Source organism: Lonchura striata, chromosome 19, assembly GCF_046129695.1.
Source record: "Lonchura striata isolate bLonStr1 chromosome 19, bLonStr1.mat, whole genome shotgun sequence".
Lineage (NCBI taxonomy): Eukaryota > Metazoa > Chordata > Aves > Passeriformes > Estrildidae > Lonchura > Lonchura striata.
In genome coordinates, this window is record NC_134621.1 from 3,496,536 (window position 1) to 3,517,557 (window position 21,022).

General features: G+C 49.8%; 1 protein-coding gene across 11 annotated transcripts in view; it reads left to right on the forward strand.

Annotated features, from left to right (window-relative positions):
* The first annotated feature begins 16,454 nt into the window (after window positions 1–16,454).
* TNRC6C (trinucleotide repeat containing adaptor 6C) overlaps window positions 16,455–21,022 on the forward strand; it is a 99,841-nt gene continuing 95,273 nt past the window's right edge. For 4 of the 11 annotated variants that reach the window (XM_021535800.3, XM_021535805.3, XM_021535802.3 and 1 more), the window contains exon 1: window positions 16,456–17,608. The gene's annotated coding sequence lies outside the window, so the exon portion shown is untranslated. Of the gene's footprint in view, window positions 17,609–21,022 lie in introns of all 11 variants that reach the window. The other 7 variants (XM_021535804.3, XM_021535806.3, XM_021535808.3 and 4 more) reach the window with 4 other exon arrangements.

Consider the following 21,022-nt stretch of genomic DNA (forward strand, 5'->3'; position numbering starts at 1 on the left):
GTCCCCAGCCAGGCTTCCCACCCCCGGCCTGCCTCCCTACAGGTGCAAGGCAGCAGCACTTAGGACGTCTCTGCGTCACCAGAGCATCCTTTCAGTGGGTTCCAAGGCACTTTTAAGGCTACTTTAGGACAGAGGGACCATGTATGGAACCATCCCACTAACATGAGTGGGGCTGTGCTCAGGATAAGGGAGACTGAGCTCAGCCCCTCACACCCAGCACCCACGGTGCTCCAGCTCCTCCCAGCACACAGCAGTTCCCAGCTGAGGCTGCTCATTGTTTTCCACGGTTTCCCAGGTTCTGCTGGTGGCAGACACGGGCTCCCACCAGCTGTATGGGGCAGAGAAGGGCCTGACTCCTGCCCCAGCCCCACTGACTCACAGCACATCAAGGCAGAGCTGCTGCATCCTCTGGAGATGCAGCCCCAGCCTGCTGCCTGTGATCACGGCTGGGCGCAGCGCTTGCCTCGACTCCCTTTCATCCCTTTCCTTTTCACTTCACCCTTAAAATTAGATTTTAAGTTTATTCCCCAATTAGACCAGGAAAGGATAAAGTGTTTGGTTTGGGGGATTTTTAGTTTTATTTTTTCTTTTATAGGCTTGCTCTTGCTGTGAATTTATTGGGTATTGCTGACAGCAGAGGAAATCCTGTGGTTTTTGCTTTCCCTGCTTGTTGTTCAGATGTGAAGGTACAGAGGATGCCTCAACCCTTGAGTGAGCTCAGCTCTCACACGAGGCAGAGAGAGCACAAGCAATTGAGCAAAATCAGTCCCTGACTCCTGTTTCTGATCTCAGCCTCCCCTCTGCTTGGACTGGGAGCTGAAGCAGGAATGTGGTTTTGGCAAACAACCTTAAAAAGTAAATTGCTTGCTCTGTGGACTGAAAATCACACTCTTTCTCCTCCAACCAGCTCCTCTCTGCAGGGAAACAAGCTGATAAATGAACGAGGAAAGAGAGCTGGCCTCGAGAGCTTAGCAAAGCAAGAAGGTGGCGGGTCGTGGAGGCTGTTCCTGCAGGTTGGTGAGGCTGCAGCTCCTGCCCTGCTCTCACCCCAGAACCAGCCTCTGTCTCTGGAGAGGAGGAGAAGAGGGATTTACCACACAAAACACCATTAAGGACTTTGCTTTAGGTACCAGCTGAGTGCACTTTGGTGGCCATAAGCCAAATGATGTGCATCTATTATGTGTGTACGTATGGAACATAGATAAGCTTGTTGCAGGTTCTCTGAAGGCAGGCTCTGCCTCCTCCCAGCTGGAAGGGAGGGAACAATCCCAAGGCTCTTGCAGTGCCTTGCCCAAGCAGGCTCCCTGGGATGTTGCCTGTGCTGCTGTGGGGCTGGTGCTGCCTGCTCAGGAAGGTGGTGCTGCCTGCTCCCATCCCAGAGCTGCTTTGGGTCCAGCCCATATCCCTTCCCAAAATGATGCACTGGCAATTCCAGCACCCTCGTGTGCCTTGGACAAGACAAAAAGGGCTCTGGCTCCAGGGCAGAGGTGGCAGAGGGGTTGCAGCACCCCCAGTGATGTATTTAAACCCCTCCAGTCAGCAGGCAGCAGAAATATCCTTTCCTTCCCAAAGCTCCAAGTGACTCCTCCATTCTCTGCCTGTGACATGTCCAGGGGGGCCCTGGCTGCCACGCAGGGCTCTGGCTCTCAGCTCTGCCAGAAAGAAATGATGGTGTTTGGAGCTGGGGTTTTGGCTCAGACCCATCTTGAGCAATATTGTTCCTCTTGTTTTCGAAACCATAATGCACTGCACTTGGTGGTGATGTCAGGTACTTGTGGATTGTAATTGCTGTGTAACCCAGCAGCCTGGAGAGGGATGTCTCAGGAGGGGCAGCTTGAGGGGAAGGAAACTTAGTCCTTTATGAAATGCAGATGTTTTTAAAGGGCTGTAATTAACTGGATTGGATGCAGAGTATTGCAAATATAAAAGTTTAACAGGCTTTTGATTTTAAATATTTGCTGTGTACTTCCAGGGGTCACTCAGCTCTGTAGTGCACGATTTCAATCCTGTCTGTGCTGCCCTCAGAGTCACCCTTGTGCTCCAGGGTCAGACCTTGCCCTGGTGGTTTTTCTTCTCCACCCAAAAACTGAGGAGCACCTAAAGTCCCTGTGCAGGGCTGTGTCCCTCAGCTGTGTCCCTCGGCTCCTGGGCATGGCACAGGCTGGAAACTGGCTTCAGGATGATGAGGAGAATGAGGCAAGCCGGGCAGCGTGGAAAAGAAAAACAAAACCCCCTCAGCGCTTGTAGCTGAATAGCAGCGAGCTCTCCAACCCCAAGTTATGAATTTTGTCAATGAAATTAGCCAACAATGTTTGGGAAAGAATAAAAATAAAGCAGTGAGGACTCAAAGGAAAACCAGGCGAGCTCTGGGAGTGAATGGGGGCTTTGTTCGGGCTCTGGTCCCTTCAATAGGCAGCCTGAAAGCCCGTGAGTCACGGCACTGCTGGGGCCTCCGAACGGCCAGGGGGAAATCAGCCCCGCTCCCATCCCACAGCTGACCAGCAACAGAATAAAGTTAATTTACTGTTAAAGTTAATTTGCTGGGTGAGAGAAGGGAGACGAGAAGCATGCTATAATAAGCACAGCAGCACAGAGGCTGCGGGAAGTGTCTGAGCCAGGGTTTTCCCCCCGTGCCCGGATAATGGGCCCGTTGTGACTTTGGGTCTCATGGCGCTTCAGGGTGTGAGAGATGCGACTCACTTCCAGAAATTTAGAAAGGTTTATTAAATCTTATCAGAAATACAATAGAAGACTGAATAGAGAAACTATTGCAGCACCAGCAGCAAAGGATTTTTCCCACCATGTGCTCATCCACACAATGGAGGTTTCGCCTTTTAACCCTTTAGCCCCTCCCAAAGTTCTGTCCATGGACTTTTCCTTTACTGTCCAGTGGTGGAATTCACATCCTTAAATCTTGATTGGAGGTCAGGTGTTGCCATAGTGACAACTCGACCCTCCCAAATGTCCCAAACCTAGGCTGTGCCTTGATAACAATACAAGGGGGTAAAACTATATAAAATTTCTCTTAACATACATACATGATATTTGCCTTTTAATTGTGAAAGTCAACCATTGCATTACTCAACTATTATTGCAAGGGCATAGCCCAGTAACACTCTCTGCTGGGAGAAGCCACCTTTGTGGTAAGAACATTCTTCTCTCTTTCAGGATTTTTCATAGAGGAGCACAGAGGAAAGAAAGGGAAAACAATTTCTATTTCTCCTCCTTGTTTTTCCTATGTGGAATATATTTGGAGAATTGTTTACCTGAGGTGATTGCTTGATTGGATTCTGGTGAGGATTGTTTGAGCCTAATGGCCAATCCAACCCAGCTGGGGCTGGACTCAGGAGAGGATCATGAATTGTGAGTTAGATATGGTAGTTAGAAAAACTAGTACATTTGTAGTTTCAGTATCTTCCTTTATATAGTATATTAATGTATTATAGTATAGTTCTAATAAAGAAATCATTCAGCCTTCTGAACTGGAGTCAGACATCATCATTTCTTCCCACTGGGTTCACCTGCATTTACAATACACCTTCCCATAGGAACGCCCTGGAGCAGCAGCGGTGTGATGCCAGCGAAGAGATGCCCTGCCTGGGGACAGCCCCGAGCCTGGCACTGGGGACAGCCCCGAGCCTGGCACCTGACAGATCCGTGTCAGCCCCTGCTGGCTGCGAGCCCAGCGTGTGTTTTGGGGGCTGCAGTGCATCAGGACCAGCAGCACCTCGGCCACTGCAGCTGTGGCTCACCCACGGGGTGGGTGGGCTCTGTGGGGCTGCGCAAAGGGGCGCATTCCCAGGCTGTGATTTCATCCCCATCCTTGGCTGCACACTCCAGCCTTTGCAGAGCCAGGATATGCTCCCTGCAGAGACCTGTGAAGGTAAGGATAGCACGGGGAGGGGGGCACAGGGACCATTTTGTGCCAAACCATTCCTGTACGTAACGTGGGGCTCTGCAGCGCAGGGCCCTGTGCGTGGTTTGGTGGGGGTAGCTGCTCTTTCCAAACAAAGGGCTCCTTTCTTCCCAGCAAGCAGAGGTAGCTGGTGTGAGCTGAATGCAACCTTCCTCCAGCCTTTGTTCCGTGCTACCTCGCCCATCCCAGCACTTGGTGCTCGGCATTGGACAAATACACAGCAGGAAAGAGATGGTCCAGCCCCCACAGGGCTTGGAGGGCTTCCCTGGCTTTGTCCCACCACTTCATCCGTGGCATTTCCCAGAGGCAGAGATGTCCCAGCTGAGGGTGGTGGCTGTGCAGGGTGAAGGACTCCTTTCCTGGCACTGTTTTGGTGTGCCAGCAGCTGTCCCCAAGCTCCTACCCCTGCCCCATCCTGGCCCTGGGCACACCACCACACTGCTGTGCTTGCAGACAGGCACAGCTTGTCTTGGGAGGAGGCTGGTGAGCAGGGGAATTAGGGAATTTCTGGGGCCATCGGGCTGGGGGCTGGGGCTGCAGCAGGGGGAGCATGGCAGCAGCACCACTCAGCCCTTGGGGTTGGAAAGCTGATGCTAAGAGCCATGGACTAGCGTGGATGTCCAGGCTGTGACCCTGTGCCATGGATGTCCAGGCTGTGACCCTGTGCCATGGACTGGTGTGGATGTCCAGGCTGTGACATGGTGCCACAACCCAGTGCAGACAACCAGCTCTGACAGGGATCTCCAGTGGTCCAAAGTGCAGATGTGTATCAGCTCCCTCACCACTCCAGCCACTATCTAATGAAGCAGAGAGGCACCAAGATCCTTTCTGGCTGACACATCACTTGGGAGGAAGTTTTAATGTTACGTTACAGCGTTTTAAAATCTGGGTTAAGCCCAGAAATGGCACAGCAGAGGTAAATGTCAAACAGCAACAAAACGGTGCCATCTCCCCTTCCCAGCTGCACAAGGCCATGTCGTGACCAAAGCAATCCTCCTTTCTGCTCACATCACCTTTCCAGATTTATCATTTTAATGTTCTCTGGGCCACCAAGCCCCACAGCTGTAAATTAATTTTTAAAGTAATACAGGTTTTAAAACTTCCATCTGCTTTAATGAGCTTGGGGGAATCCTGTTGTATTAAAAAACATGCATGCAATTATTTTTCCATCTTGGGTTTCACCAGCTCCCAGCACCACTCGGTGATGACATCTTCTTCCCCTCTCCAAAGTGTTTTCTTGTGATAATGTGGCATTGTATCCTGATGGCGTGTGTGTGTTTTGCTGCACGTGGGCAAGGCTAGAGAGGACTTCTCTGAGGACGCAGCAGTATCATTAGCAGGTCCCTCGGTGGCTTGCCAGTCACCTTTCCATTAATCCAGTTCTGCATCACAGAATTACGCAGCGGCTAATGAACAGCTCCAGCGCCGGGAGCCTGGAGGTACCGCATTAACCGGACGTCTCTTTGAACTGGCTGATTTCTGGTGGGAAAACTTCACGGAAAAACGAGATTGTGTTTGTTTTCACAGCCTTCTGCATCTGTTTTTAAATATTTGCTCACAGTAGTTCTGGGCTTTTTTTCGCTCTTTTTTTTTTCTTTTTTTTTTTTATTAGCAATTAGCCTAATAAGGCACCTTTTCATTGCTTTGCATGTAGATTAACCACTTCAGAGAGTACAAAATAAACATTTTGCAATGCGTGCATGTATCTTCTGGAAAAGATGAGTAACTTGCTTCCACTGAGACAAAGTCCTCTTAACATCAGGGTTTTGCTCTAATCATTAGCACCCAAGAAGATTTTTTTTGTTTGTTCCCCTTTATTTCCCCTAAGACAACTCCTTACAGCATTTGTTAACCTGAATTTTAAACAAAATTAATTCTAATTTAGCCAGTGCATTTACAATTATGTTCTCCGTAAGTAACAAATAAATAGCCTGAGATTGTGCAATTTCCTTGTGGTATCTGAGCATTTAGAAGATGCATCTCGATCAGCCTGCCTGGCTCTCAGCTGAACCAGGAGCACAGCCAGAGAGCTGCTGTGCACTTCATGGAGAACCTCCTCTAGTTCTTCTCCCCTGTATTTGTAGGATCTAAACCTTTTCCTGGCTTCTCTGTAGATGTGCCCCCCGAGGATGTGTCCCCAAGAATGCCCCGCTAAGGGTGTCCCCACAAGGATGTGTCCACAGGATATGTCCCCAAGGATGTCCCCCCCAGGATGTCCCCCATGATGTGCCCCAGGATGTCCCCCAGATGTCCCCCATGATGTCCCCCAAGAATGTCCCCCAGATGTCCCCCATGATGTCCCCCAAGAATGTCCCCCAGATGTCCCCCAGGATGTTCCACATGATGTCCCCCATGAAATTCCCCCATTATGTTCTCCAGGATGTTCCCCATGAAATCTCCCCATGATGTCCCCCTGATGTCCCCTAGGAAGTCTCCCAGGATGTCCTCCATGAAATCCCCCCAGGATATCCCCCAGGATGTCCCCCAGGATGTCCCCCAGGATGTCCCCCAGGATGTCCCCATGATGACCCCCAGGATGTCCCCCAGCTGTCCCCCAGGATGTCCCCCAGGATGTCCCCATGATGACCCCCAGGATGTCCCCCAGCTGTTCCCCAGGATGTCCCCTTCTGATGTTCCCCATGACATTCCACATGAAATCCCCCCATAATGTCCCCCTGATGTCCCCCATAATGTCCCCCAGGATGTCCCCCAGGATGTCCCCCTGATGTCCCCCAGCTGTCCCCCAGGATGTGCTGGCGGCCGCTGGCCCTCCCTGGCTGGCCCCAGCCCTGACAAGATCAGCGCTGCGGCGCGCTCCCCGAGCAGCAGGAACAATGGGCCTCTGTCCCACACGCCGCCTCAAGAGAACAAGAACCAGGCTGAAAACAGAGAGCAAAGCCAGGAGGAGGGGAGGAGAAAGATCTTCATTTCTGAGCGAAGCCGTGCCCGTGTTCTCCTCCTGCCTGGGCAAAGCTGAGCCGCGGCCGCAGCATCGCTCAGCAGCGCTGCTCAGGGACGGCGTGGGGTTTTCCATTAGCCACCCCCCTCCAGGGACCCTTTGCTCCTCTGTGCCCACACAGCCCCTTTCCAGAGGGGTGACAAATTCCACATCATTTCCCGAGGTACTGGGTGCAGCAGGGTGGCCCTTCCCTGTTGGCATCTCCCATGGGGGGTTTGCTGTGCTGCTCCTCCTCCTCCCCCTCCTCCTGCCACGAGGAAATGGGGTCAGTGGTCCAAACATGGAGGACAACCAAGCAGTGACATGGAGATGGGCATCACGCAGTCCTAAATCATGGAGTCACAGAAAGGTTTGGGTTGGAAGGGACTTTAAAGGTCATCTGGTTCAACCTCCCACCATTGGAGGGTTGGAACTGCTTTCACTGTTGTTCCAAGCTTTTGCCTAAATGACAGCTGCAGGTTCTTGGGGAATTTGATCTTCCTCCCACTCTCAGGGCCAGGACAAGCCCAAGGTTTCCCACTGAGCTGCTGGCCCTGCTCCAGGCTGGCTCCCCTAAACACTCCTCAGCCCCAGGAGTGTGGCCACAGCAGAGCCCAGGGCTGTCAGTGGGACAGCGATGACCTTGGACCAGTCAGGCTGTGCCAGCCCCACAGGATTAACAGAAAATCCACTGTGGGTTTTCTTTGGAAAGGTTTTTTGGAGAGAAGCTCTCAGGAGAAGGTCCTTCCAGCAAGGCAGGAATCGTGCTCTTCCCTGCTGCTTTTTTGCCTAAATCTTTCCCATGGGCCAAGCAATTAGTTGGTGTGACTCAGTGGCTTTGATGGAGCAGTGCTGATTTACACCAGTTGATGAGCTGCTCTGATTTTCTTATAGAAAATCACAGTTAGGCTGTTACACTTAACCTGTACTAAACTGTGCATGAATGATTTATTGTGAACTTCTCATGCAAATGACATTAATAGACTCTGTCATACATAGGGGAAGATGCTAGAAGATTACTAAAAGCTGCTGCACTTAAAAATGTTTCAGAGGAAAATAACGTTTTATATTGTATTACCTGAGAAATCCATCTGATCTCCCCTTGAAACATGAACATGAGAGAACAGTGAGGGTTGTGCTGCAATGTGTGTAGTACCTTGAGGCTGTAACAGAAAAGCTACAAGAAGTATTTTAAAGGAATATATATCGATACCCAGAGCTGCATTACAAGCAGGGAGAGAGCTGTTTTCCTCACGCACAGCCTTCAACCCGCCTCGTGATCCAGGAGTGTTTGATGACTTCAGGATCAGACTGCAGAGAAGAAACAAACCAAAAGCAGTCCTGTCTAATTAACTGAACATATTTACATGTGTAAAACTCTCCTGTAGTCCTCGTAATGACTAATGCATAATTATGCACAGACAAATCCCCACAGTAAACACAAATATTTTTGTTTGTGATTATTTATCTCAGGAGAGCTTGGCAATTTGTCAGGGCTTTGCTGAGCTTCTCAGTTGAGCTGAGCGAGGTGTGGGCAGCGGGTGGCTGCTGTGGTCACCCCAGGAGCCCTTTCAGCAACAGAGGAGGGCAACTTTGGGCTCCCAAAATGCCTTTGCGTTGGGAAATGTAGATTTGTGGAATCACAGGATTGTTTAGGTTGGAAAGAACCTTTAAGATCAAGTCCAAGCATTAACCCAGCGTTGCCAAAACCACCACTAGACCATGTCCCCCAGCACCACAGCTACATATCTTTTAAATACTTCCAGGGGTGGTTTGGATCAAAACAAAGTATTTTTCAAGTTTATTCCAATTCCATGGAAATCCTGTGATTTCTCCCAATTTTAGGCAACATTCACAACCTTTTCATTTGACAGCCCTCTCTCTTTTGCTCTGTCTCCCTCAGACTGCTGGGATGGAGGAGGCTCATGCGTGCTCATCTTGTCTAGAAGTTACCAGGTGATGTTTGCCCACAGAGAAAAGCCATGTCCCTGTGGCTCCTTCCTCTATCCATGTTCAGTTATCTGAGCTGCAGGAGCCAAGTTGGTTTTGTACTTTGTACTTCAACTTCATCTTTTGCTGTCCTGGCTCACCCCAGGGCATTTCACAGCTCAGCTGCAGGGACAGACAAATCTCCCCTACCCTGACCACGCCCAGCTGGACATCAGCCCTGATCCTCCTGGTTTCAGTGGGGCATCTGTACCAGAAAATCCATCATGTTTTGATCCTGCACAGCACATTGCAATGCTCTGGAAGGCTGTGGGGAAGGAGAGCATGGGGCACCATCCCCAAGGCAGCACTGCAGCAGGGACAGGCAGCTGTGAGAGCATCTGCCCAGTACTCTGAGCATGTGTGGGAGCTCTGATCCACCCCACTGGTGTCATGTCTCCTCCCTGACCTGCCATCACCCTGCCTGGGAGCCGTGTCACATCTCACCCCATACTGCTCCTGCCTGAGCCCCCCAGGGCCACCAGGAGCTCGGGCAGCTCTCCGAGCCCTCTGTGCCGTGTCATCTTAATCCATGGAGCCAGGCAACCCCCAGTGATAAATTCATCACTTAGCCACTGGCTTTCCTCCTAAAATCCTCTTCAGGGAACAATTCTCCCATGTCTGATGCAGTGACTAATTGATAACTTTCTTTAAGGGGACTGCACGATAACTTTCTTTAAAGCAGTATATTATGATCAGTGGGTTTTCCAAGGAGTGTGCTGCTCTCTTAATTCTCACCTTCATTATTTTAATACCTCTGTAAAATATATTTCTAATGGATCTATATTGCCATAAAACTTTAGGGATGGTGGGTGGGTGTCAATAAATTCTTTGCAATCAGAGCAGCTCCGCCAGCCGGGTAGGGAGCAGAGTGACAGGCTCTGGGGACAAGCCAGGTCTTGACTCAGGATTGCAGCTTCCAGCAGCATGACCTTCCCTGATTTGACCCCATCCTGCTGTTTCTGAACACCTTGCAAAACTTCATTAAGCAACATGACTAGTATCTGTCACAAGCAATTCCTTCTCTCCCACCTCCTCACCCCAGGGATAAGTCATATCAGCTCTGTCAGGAATACAGAAGCTGCCCTAGGTACAATCCAGCCCGAAGTGTTGATACCTGGTGAGTCTGTACAGAGCCACAGTCATCACATCACAGCGTTTTCACCCAAAGTTCCCAAGGCAGGCAATAAATGTACATCACGTTGGCATCAATCCCCTTCAAAATGTCCTCTGCCAATGACAGAGAAGGAAGGCAGCAGCCAGGATACCCAGCTTAATCAAAGAAAGAAAGAAGTGGATGTTATGGCCCTCTGAAGGTTTTACAGAAGTCAAATTATTCCCATGTGTATTTGCCAGCACATTGGGAAAAACTCTTGTACCACTGGGTCTCTCACCTGGTCCCATAAAAACTACCCAAAAATCTCATTTTTGTCTCATCCATATGGGCTAGCATAACTCATTTTTACCTTGAACACTGAAGTTGTGGCCCAGCAATGCTCAGAGAGGAGCTGCAGCTGTAAACATTTTGCCATTCTGCCATGCTTGACCCTGAAGAGTTCCCAGGACTAGGAGGTGATGGAGGGAGGGTGATGTCCACACTCAGCAATGTGACATAAAGAAATCCTCTGACAGAAATGTTGGAGGCTGAAATCTGTTCTGTTGTTCCACTGCCAGCATTGGATGACTGACATATATTATAAAGTCCTGCTGCAAAACCCCACCAAAGGCTGGTTTGTCCTGAGGAAATGGTGTTGGGCTGCCACAGGCACTGCACAAACCAGACTGGGAGCAGTGCCTGGCCCAAGGACTGGGGTTTATTTTTTAATTTAAGTATTTGCAAGTTCTTTCAACGCTGCTTTAATGGCTGGTGGGGTGCTAGAGGTATTCTCCCTTGCCCTGGTTTTTAAAGATTTTTCATCTCTTAGTTGTTGCTTGGGTACAGCTCTTTGAGCTGCCAAAAAAGGTCAGACTGGTATATACAGCAAATTAACCTTTTTTGTGGCCCCAAATCTGCTTTTTTTTTTTTCCATTGGGGTGAGGGATTTGCAAACATGTAGAAAAACCAAAAGCACCCTGACTTTTGAGCAGATAATGAAAACAGCTCCAGTGCTTCCCATATGTGCAGGAGGCTCTGTGTGGGGTGAAGATAAAAATCTACAAGCTGAAGGAAACTTGGAAAAACCTTTTTGGAGAGGCTTCTTTTCAGCAAAGAAGCACTGGCAGCTTCCTCCCAGTTTATTGAAATGTTGGGTAATCAGGGTTTTTTCCCTTTCTGCTGCAGGATTTTTATTACAAACACTTGGCTTGGTGCTCCTGTCAGTGCCAGAGGTGACAACTGCAGTGTTTCACTGGGGGTTCACATGCTCAGCAAGGGTTTTCTGTGCAAAAGCAGGGCTTTGTGTAACATTTGCAGCCGTGCCTGGATGATGAGCACTGTCTGTGCCGCTGGAACACTCTGTGTCTTCCCTCTGCTTGTTCCAGCCCCCTTGTACCAATAAGTGATGACCTAAAAAACAGAGGAGGAGAGGCTGATTAATGGCAATAATTTTGTTCTCAGAAGTATAACGGGAAATTTGCATCTTTGCACATTCCTCCAGCCTATAGACTCAAGTGCCACATTCACAGGTTCCAACCTCTAAACCATTGCTTCCTCTCCCCAAAATAAGCTATGGGGTGAGCTATGGGGCAAGCAAATCTTGGGCTCTGAGCCCTCTGTTCAGGGCAGATTATGTATTTATTGTAAAACAGCTATTGATAATAAGCAGAACGTGTTATCACTGCTGCTGTGGCAGGCAGGGTAGGGAGTCATGTGCTTCTTGCTCGCTTTTTGGCCTCAGGACACTTGTGTTCCTGTTTGTACAATAGCTCTGCTTGGAGAGCAAGAATAAAAAATACCATGTTTTCCCCCTTGCCAGATTGCTGTTTAGCATCATGCTACATCTGTCTCGTGGGAAATACAGGTTGGAGACTCTCGGGCTGGGGAGGGAATTGAATCCAGATGTTGTGTTTTCTGGGCAAATGTTTCAAGTATTTGGTTGTTACACACAAAAAAAAAAAGAGAACCAGCTCATCCAGTGCAGGGTAAAAGGTGAACTGCCAGACTCCTGTGATGATGATCACCACAGTGGGTTTGCTGATGTGAAATGTTTTTGCAAGGCATCAGGAGGAACATGGGGTATCAGGTTTTTTTTTCAGGAGCCCTTTCTGCTTTGGGCCAGTGCCATGGAGAGGACATTTCATAGCTGGGCACAACCACTCCGATGTGGAGGTGTCACAGCAGGGCATGGTCCAAGCAAGTGGGAAGAAAATGTGGGGAAAGAGATGTAAGTTGTGAAAGTGAGTTTTTCCAATAAAAAGTTATGTACAAGTTCAGTACAGTTCATGAATGGTTGAATCAAAGACCTTTGAGGTCTTTTCCAATTTAGCAATTCTATGATTCTATTTAAGTGCTCACCCTAAAGACACCATTTGTGGTTGGGTGGCCAGGAGGGATGTGGATGCACCCTTCAGAGGGACTTTGTACAAATGGCTTGCACATTCATATTTTCCTTGGAAAACTTGAGAAGAGCCTGTGGTGTCCTGGATCCTGAGTGATCCTGCCCATCCAACCTCTGAGCATCACCTCAGGAAAGGGAGAGCCTTGGAGCTGTAGCTTCACTTTGTGTGGGCTCTGGGAAATCCTGTTCAGCATCAGAGACTGGATTCTCCTTAAGGAATGGGGTTGTTGTTTTTGTCACTGGAGCAGGGCTTTGACTTTAATTTTTTGTGTGCTTGTTATTGCTGGGTAAGAAGTGCAAGGAGTGCTTGGTGACAATTCTGTGCTTGGTTGGATGATACAAAACCAAGCAAGAGACATCTCTAAAATCTACGCTGGAGGAATATTTTGCCTGGGTGTGGTTGAGCCACCCAACACAGCCCTAAACGTGGGAAGACCTTTGCTTAGCTGGGCTTTGTCACTCTCAGCAGAGCAAACGCTGCATCTGTGTGAGTGCCTGGCTCTTTGTGCTCAAAGCCACCCACCTAACACACCCTGGGGACACTTTGGTCACAGCTTTTCCCTGACAGACTGGGTTAGTGGAGGTTTACGAGGCAGCACTGGAATTCCTCCTGCTCTGGGAGCACTCATGCGCTGGCATCATCTGTCCCTCTGCCTCCCCTTCACACCAGCTCACATCTGCTCTTACTCACATGTGACAAAAGCCACTACCTGAGCACTGGGGGCAGGAGAGCCTTCCAAGGCAGCAGCAGCTGCCTGGAGCCCTGGTTCTGTGCTGGAGCAGCTCTGGAAGAACACAGCTCAAGGAGAAGCCCGTGCCCTGCCAGGGTGCTGTCAGCTCAGGGCAATGAGGGGACAGATGCACCATGCGTGGTGACAGCAGCCACCAGCTGCTGACACCAGGTGACAGAGCCTCAGATGATGCTGAGGATCTGTGCGAGCCCCCAAGGAGAACAACCAGGGGAGTGGGAGGGCAAAACCCCAGTGGGAGACCAAAGCAGGGGGAAAAATAAAAATTACATTGGATAAAGCCCTGTGTTCAATGGTAAAAAAGCTCAGGTAAGACAGGAAAAGTTTAGTAGAATGTGTTTTTATCTGTTAAAGACAGTATTTTGGGACAGGGGTGACAAACACAACAGGCTTTCTGTGTCTGTGGGGCTGTGGTTATAGCATGCTTTTGATAGTAATTTCTCCAGGGCCAAGAAAAGAGATTAGTACACAAATCACTTTCAGTTTTATTCCATTTTGACATTTCAGGGTCTCCAGCAACTTGGCACCACTCTGCAAAGCCAGAAATATTTGTGTGGCAAAAATGTGTTTTGAATTACAAATATTTCAACGTTCACAACATGTAACATAGGAGACCAGGAACATTCCTTGGCACAATTGCCAAGCAGAGGTTTTGGTGCAGGGCAGCCTCCTGTAGGTGCTTGTAGTGCCATAAGCATGGCATGTGGCTTCTTCTGTTCTGCTTCTTGGAGTGGCTGGCTGATCAGGAGAGCAAAAAATCTCCTTGGAAAGCAGCAGTGGAAAATCCCCTTGGAAAGCTGCTGCAGCTCCGGGGTGGGTTTGGAAGGAGTCTATAGGTGCTGACCTACATTTAAGTAAGGAGAGTGAGGGGAAGCTCAGCTGGCCCTTGGGATGACACAAGGGCATTTTCCCTCCAAGCCAGGTCTGTCACCATCCTGGCGTATGAATTCATTCCCGGTGAAAGGTGCCAGACTGACATTCAAAATATGGGGAAAAAAAAAAAAAAAAAAAAAAAGAGCCTTCTTCTTAATAATTCTTTCTCTTCTTTGTGCTGATGAAATACAATGGGACATTTAAATCTGATTTTTATAACATTTTGCATTGCTATAGATCATGGTCTGACCTGGAGAAGACACTTTGTTCTGACTACAATGATCTGATATTTCATATTTTAGTGGCTTTTTTTTTCTTTTTTTTTTTTGTCTTCCCCACAGTATTTCTGTTGCATTCTGGCACAATATGGGCTCCCTCCAGTGGTCAAGGGGCTCCGGGCTCCTGGTGTCGTTTGCCCAGAGGCTGGCACAGGGTGGCTTTGGGGCTGGCATCACAAATTCCAGCGGGAATCGTACCGGGACCGTGCTTCTGTCCCCTCGAATGCCCCGCTGCGGGTGCCAGTCCCCGGCAGCATCACCAGCCCTGCCCGGTGAGCCCTGCTCCGCTCAGATTTCAGCGGAACAGCCCCAGCGGATAAAAATCCACGCTCTGGATTTCCTTGCACTTCCCAAAACGTTCGCTGCAGAAGTGGGGAGAGGAAACAGGAGAGGAGAGAAAACCGGAGATCTGCTGGAAAGACCCAGACACAACAATTTTTAGCAAAGAAAAAAAAAAAGACTAATTTTTTGCATTCCGCTCTTCCCGCGGTATTTTGAGACCAGCTCCTGACTTTCTCCTGACAGAAGCAGCTAATGTGGTTGTTGTGGGGGACAAGCCAGCCGCTGCCACTCTGAAATGTGACATTTCCATCTCCCCTCCCCGACCTGCGCAGCTCCCCGGGCTTGCTCAGCCACGGGCGCGTTTCAAACACCGGGATTGTTTTTGGAGGCGCCTGGGTAGAACGGGGATCCCCTCCGAGGGCCGAGAGCCCTGCATGGGTACCCCGGGAGTGTCACCCAGGGGTGTCCCTGCAGGTGTGCGCTCACAGCTGGCACAAAGAGGGGGGCTCCCGGCAGCTCGGGGTGCAGCAGGAATGTGTTTAACCCCCTTTTCCACCGCTGTGTGTGTGAGAAAGCACTGATGCCGTTTCCCGGGTGGGGATGACATCCCTGTACCCCTTTGATTTGACACCCACGGGTGGGGGTGACCTCCCTGTACCCCTTTGATTTGACACCCACTTTCCTGTATGGGGGGTGTCCCCCCCGTACCCCTTTGATTTGACATCCACTTTCCTGTATGGGGGGTGTCCCCCCCGTACCCCTTTGATTTGACATCCACTTTCCTGTATGGGGGGTGTCCCCCCCGTACCCCTTTGATTTGACACCCACTTTCCCGGGTGTGGGTGACCCCCGCTGTACCCCTTTGATTTGACACCCACGGGTGGTGGTGACATCACTGTACCCCTTTGACCCCCACTTTCCCGGGTGTGGGTCCCCCCGTACCCCTTTGATTTGACACCCACTTTCCCGGGTGTGGGTGACCCCCGCTGTACCCCTTTGATTTGACACCCACGGGTGAGGGTGACATCCCTGTACCCCATTGATTTGATCTCCCCGTACCCCTTTGATTTGACACCCACGGGTGGGGGTGACATCTCTGTACCCCTTTGACCCCCACTTTCCCGGGTGAGAGTGACCCTCCCTGCACCCCTTTGATTTGACACCCCCTGTACCCCTGTTATTTGACCCCCACTTTCCCGTGTGGGGGTCCCCCCGTACCCCTTTGATTTGACACCCACGGGTGGGGGTGACCCCCGTGTACCCCTTTGATTTTCCCCCCCGTACCCTTTGATTTGACCCCCATTTTCCCGTGTGGGGGTCCCCCTTTGATTTTTTTTTGGGGGGGAGGACCGAGCTCTCCGCCCCCTCCCCCCGCGGGGCGCGGGCTGGGCGCGCGGCGGTGGCGGGAGGGCGCGCGCCTCGGCGCGGAGGGAGGCGGTGGGGGGCGTGGCCCGCGGCGCGCGCGCGCGCTCATTTGCATAGGCGTCGGCCTCGCCGCCCGTTTGGCCGCGGCCGGCGCGCTCATTTGCATCCGCGTCACGTGGGGCGGAGGGCCGGGCCGGGGGCGGGGCCGGGGGCGGGGCGGGGGGGGCAGCGCGCGCCAGCTGCCGTTGGCGGCCGGCGCGGGAAGGGGGCGCGCGCGCGCGGAGCCGCCCCGCGGTCTCGCGCTGCCTGGCGGGGCTCTGTCAGTCAGCGACAAAATGGCCGCGGCGGCGGCAGCAGCAGCGGCGGCGGCAGCGGCGGCTCCTCGCCTCCCCAGGGCGGCACCGGCGGCGCGGAGGAGCGGGGGATCGTCCCGGCAGCACTGAGCCCGGCACCCGCCTGCCCTTTGCGAGGCGAGAGCGAGCGGGAGAGAGAGAGAGAGAGACGGCGAGCGGCGCTGCGTTCCCCCCCCACCACCCCCTCCCCCTTCTGCATCCCGGCGGACCGACCGAGCCTGCCCGAGGCGCTGCTGCGGCTCCCCGGGGACACGCCGCCCCGCTGCCCAGCCGGATCCCTGCGGAGGACACGGAGAGAGCCGCGGCATCGCCCCCCTCCCGCCTGCCCGCGGAGCCCGCTGCGAGTCCCCGCTCCCTCCTCCCTCCGTGAAAAGACTTTGCTGGATCCTCCTCCCCGGGTCCCCCCTCCCCGCGCTCGCCGCTTCCTGCGGGAGCGGCTGCTGGATCCTCCTCCCGGCCCGGATCGCCCGCGGGGTCCCTGCGGAGCCGCGGACCCTCCTCCCCCGGCGGGGACAGCGCTGGATCCTCCTCCTGCCCGCAGCCCCATGCCAGGCTCCGCATCCCCCCGTGCCTCCCGCCCTGCTCTTTGAGGCTTTTTGCTTTTTTTTTTTTTCCACCACCACCACCCTCCTCCTTTTATTTTGAAGGGGGGATCCATCTTAAAACTCTTTTTCTGGATCCCGGTTTCTCTTTTTTTGATTTGCACTTTTTGAAAAACCCTCAGATGCTCCTCCATGTGGACTGAGAACCCATCAAGACACACACACCAGAACTCATCCCGATCAACTCCAAATCCTGGCTTTCCGTGGGTTTTGCTGCAACACATGAAAGCAAACTTGTATTTAAGACACACTCGTGCAGAAATTTAGCTGGGGACTTGAACGTGTATTTTGTCTTGGTTTCTTGGTCTTGGTTATTTTTTGTTGTTTTTTCTTATTTTTTTATTTTGCTTCACTGGAAATCAAAAGCTTGTTTTGGAATTGGACCTGCTTTTGCTGCACTTCTCCTCTGGGCTGGATAACACTGAAGCTCCTTGCTTTTCTACTTGGATAGTGTTTTCCTGTTGATCTGCTGGGGTTTTTTTTTCATCTCCTGTGTGGCAGACTTTTTTTTTTTCCCTGAGGGGGGTAAACAAACGACGACAACAACAAAAAACTTATTTTTTTTGGCCGTGTGAGATTTTTTTCGTATTCATATTCGTGAAATTACGGGTACATTTACAAAAAATTAAAAAAAAAAAGAGAAGCATTAAAGATAAGAAAGGAACACGTCAGAAAGACCCCTACACGGTAGACAAAATACTCACTTGTTTCCTTACAGCAAGACTGAATCGAAAGCTGCCAAAGAGCCCCATAAAGAAAAGACTAAAAGGTAAGAACGGGTAAGAGCCTTTCTTAATCTGGGCACGATAGAAGTTAGCAGGGGAAGAGACCTGCAAAACCTGTGCATTCCTCCTTTTTCACAAATCTAAACTAGATTATTATTATTATTTTTAAATTGTTTATTAGTCAGCGAAGCAAGGAACACCCCCAAACATTTCAAAATCCCTTTTATTTTTATACGATTTTTAAAAAAACGCGAACAACCTCCGGATTTTTTTTTAATGGTAGAATTAATTCGGTATTTTTCCTCTGTCCGGAATCGCTGTTTGGCCACGAAGAGCGAGCAGAAAGTGCCATTTGTGAGCATGTTGTGCCATTCAGACATGACACGAAGGCAGCTTCTGCTGCAAGGCACGACCGTGTGCTCTTGCTTTTTAGAACTTACACGTGTGAAAATTATCGCAGAGCGGCTTGGAAATGATCCCAGGGCTGGGAAATTGTGGGCATGGCCAGCAGTGCTGCCCTGTGGGCGAGCACATGAGCTCCAGCTTTGTCCTTCATGGCTGCTTTCTCTTAAAAAGTTAAAATGTTCAGCTTTGGTTTATTTTTCCTCTTTTCCCCCTCCGCCTAATGAGATTGTGAGGATCCGCAGTCATTTTCTCCTGAGTATCCACAGAGAGATCTTCGTCTAAACCTGGAATGTCCAGGGGGAGAGAGAATATTAAACTGAGTTTATTCCTTTAACTGCGACGCAGGAGGGGAGGAAAATGGGAAGGGCTCAGTTGTTAACCTGAGAAATCTTGAAACGCTGGAAGTTTATTAATTGTTCGAGGCTTCTTTGTTTGTATCACAAGTTTGTGTCAAAGGTTAATCTTCTTAATATGTAATTAGTTGAAGGTTCAATTATGGGATTTATTGAACTCAATTGGGTTTCCCCCCTCTTTTCCCATTAAAAATAATACTGCAGGTCTTTGTGACTAGTTTATTTTCTGCTACAACTCGAGTGTATCTGCGAGAAGAGATTTATTCAATTATTCTAACAGCCAGTTTAAATTTAGAAATAATCTTTGGGACGTCATACCCGTGTCTGTTGCATATTTTCCCTTCTCGTTTGCATATGTATGTATCTGGCGAATTATGCTAATTTATGTACAGAAATTTGCTGTGGACATTAGGCCGGTTAAGGTAATTAAAATTCCAATAAATCCCGCTGTTAGTGGTGCAGAGCTTTAAATCAGGTGGGTGTCGGTGGTGCTGTGGACCTGAGGACAATGCCAGAGCGGAGGACCAGGAGAACATCTGCACTGCTGCTGGATGCGCTGGGAGAGCCAGGCATGGCTTCCAAATCCTGCCCTCCTTCCCGGCGGTGGGTGGGGTTTTTTGGGCTTTTTTTTGGGTTTTTTTTTTTCCTTTGGATTCCCCGACGACTGAGCATTTAAAAGGAGTTTCCTCTCGGATATTACATTTTTTAAAAATAATAATTTCGAGAAGGCAGTGGGAAGGTACACACGGGTTCTCACTGCTTCCCCTGGTGTTTTCCAAGGAAATAGGAGGTGACTTGCAGTGGGTGCAACCTGTGCTTAGCATATCACGGAATTTCCTTGCTGCAGCCCTGTTCCTGGGGTTCAGGAATCCCTGGGATGTCTGCCTGCCTGCTCCTGTGTGTTATTTGTGAGCTCAAAATGGTGTGCTGAGCAACAGCCCCCGGATGCTGTGGCTTCTGGAATTCTTTCCAGACGTGAAAACATCAGTGTCAGCCCTGGATACCCCAGTGAGGAAGCTGCTCTGGGGAGCACTGTGGTGCTTTTTGGCTGGGATTGCAGAAGCCTTGCTGGTGGATAACCTAACCTGGCTGCTTCCGAGCCCGAGACTCGCAGTCTGTGGGAAAAAAAAAAAAAGCTATAGTAAATCAGATTAATTTGAACTTTTTTTAGGGAAATTGAGAGCTTAAGGGCAGCAGCAGAAGTGTAATAATGCCTTGTGTGGCTTTGTCCTTATCTTCAAAGGGGAGCGGATCATTTCTGCCTGGAAGTGATCTGCCTGGCTTCCTGAGATGAAGAAGGTTCATTACGGTCCAGCCCCCGGAGAACAGGTGCTGCCGTAGGGAAAACTGCTGCAGCCAGGACTTGCTCCAGGGGCGAGAGGGATGGCTCTATTTTAGGCAGAATTTTGCACTTTTGTCTAATGGTTTTGTTTGTAGCAATGAAAGAAACAAGATAGACAAACCTTTTTATTGAGAGCTCATCTCGACTGCAGCAGGATATATATAATATTATATATATAATTATATATATATTATATATATAATTATATATAATAAGACGGACAAACCTTTTTATTGAAAGTTCATCTGGACTGCAGCAGGATATATATAATAATATATTAATATATTTAATGTTCCCGTTCTATGTGTGGATTTCCGTATTGACAGATTGAAGTCTGGTATCCATCAGACTAAGAACTGTTGTGTTAGACACGGGTGGTTTGTGTGTGCTGTACACCAGCTTTGCAGCACATGGATTATTTTGGAGCATGGTGGTGCAGGGTGTCAGTCCCTGGGAATGTCCTTGTGGGCAGCCTTGGGCTGTGCCATTTCCCCACTGGCCACAGCAGAGTGGGCTTTGCTCTGGGACACTGCCCTTGGGCTAAAAACCATTTGGGGACTTGGGGGCTCATCCTCAGCCCTGGCATCTTGGCTTCCTCCAAAATCTGGCTCTGACCACCTCTGAGTGGATGGGTTTGCCCATTCCAAAGCCTGCTGGACCTTGCTGGGGTCAGTGAAAACCCCACCTCCGCCTTAATTTCTGGTTTCTTCTCCAGGATTTGGCTTTTCTAATAAGATAACACACTCTGCTTTTGATAAGTTGAAATCTTTCACTGATGTTTGAGGGAAGTAAGGTAATTCTGTACTCTTTTTGCTTGAAGACTTTGAAAAATAATGAGATGGAATTTCCTTAAAATGTGAAAAATGTAATTGGCCGTAAGACTACTTTTAATCTGAAGATTTTTTGTGGAAGTTCTCAAAGCTTCCAGGTTCCATACCTTTGCCAAGTATGGACTAACAATAAAACAAGATAAAGTAAAAGGTTTTGTCAAGCAGGGTTTATAATCTCCTTGTGTAGTGGAGCAAACTGTTGCTGAGTGGCAGTCTTATAAGACAGCATAGCTTTAAATTAATCTAGAAATAAAACCGCTTATTTTTCAGTTTTTCATTCACTTCATTCAGAAAGGCCAGGAATTTTATTGACAGAGTTACTGCCTGCTGTTCACTCAAAATGACCTAGACCTTTGCAGCCCCTCAAATGCTCCATGCCATGGAGACTCCTTTTCTCTTTCGTGTTAGCATTTATTAAAAGCCCAATGGCAGCGTTTACTTTCAGTTTTAGCTGTGAAGACTTAACCAAGAGCGGGGGATGTGGGAACGGGTAATATGTTAACTTAGCAGCTGGCCTCGCCGAGATAA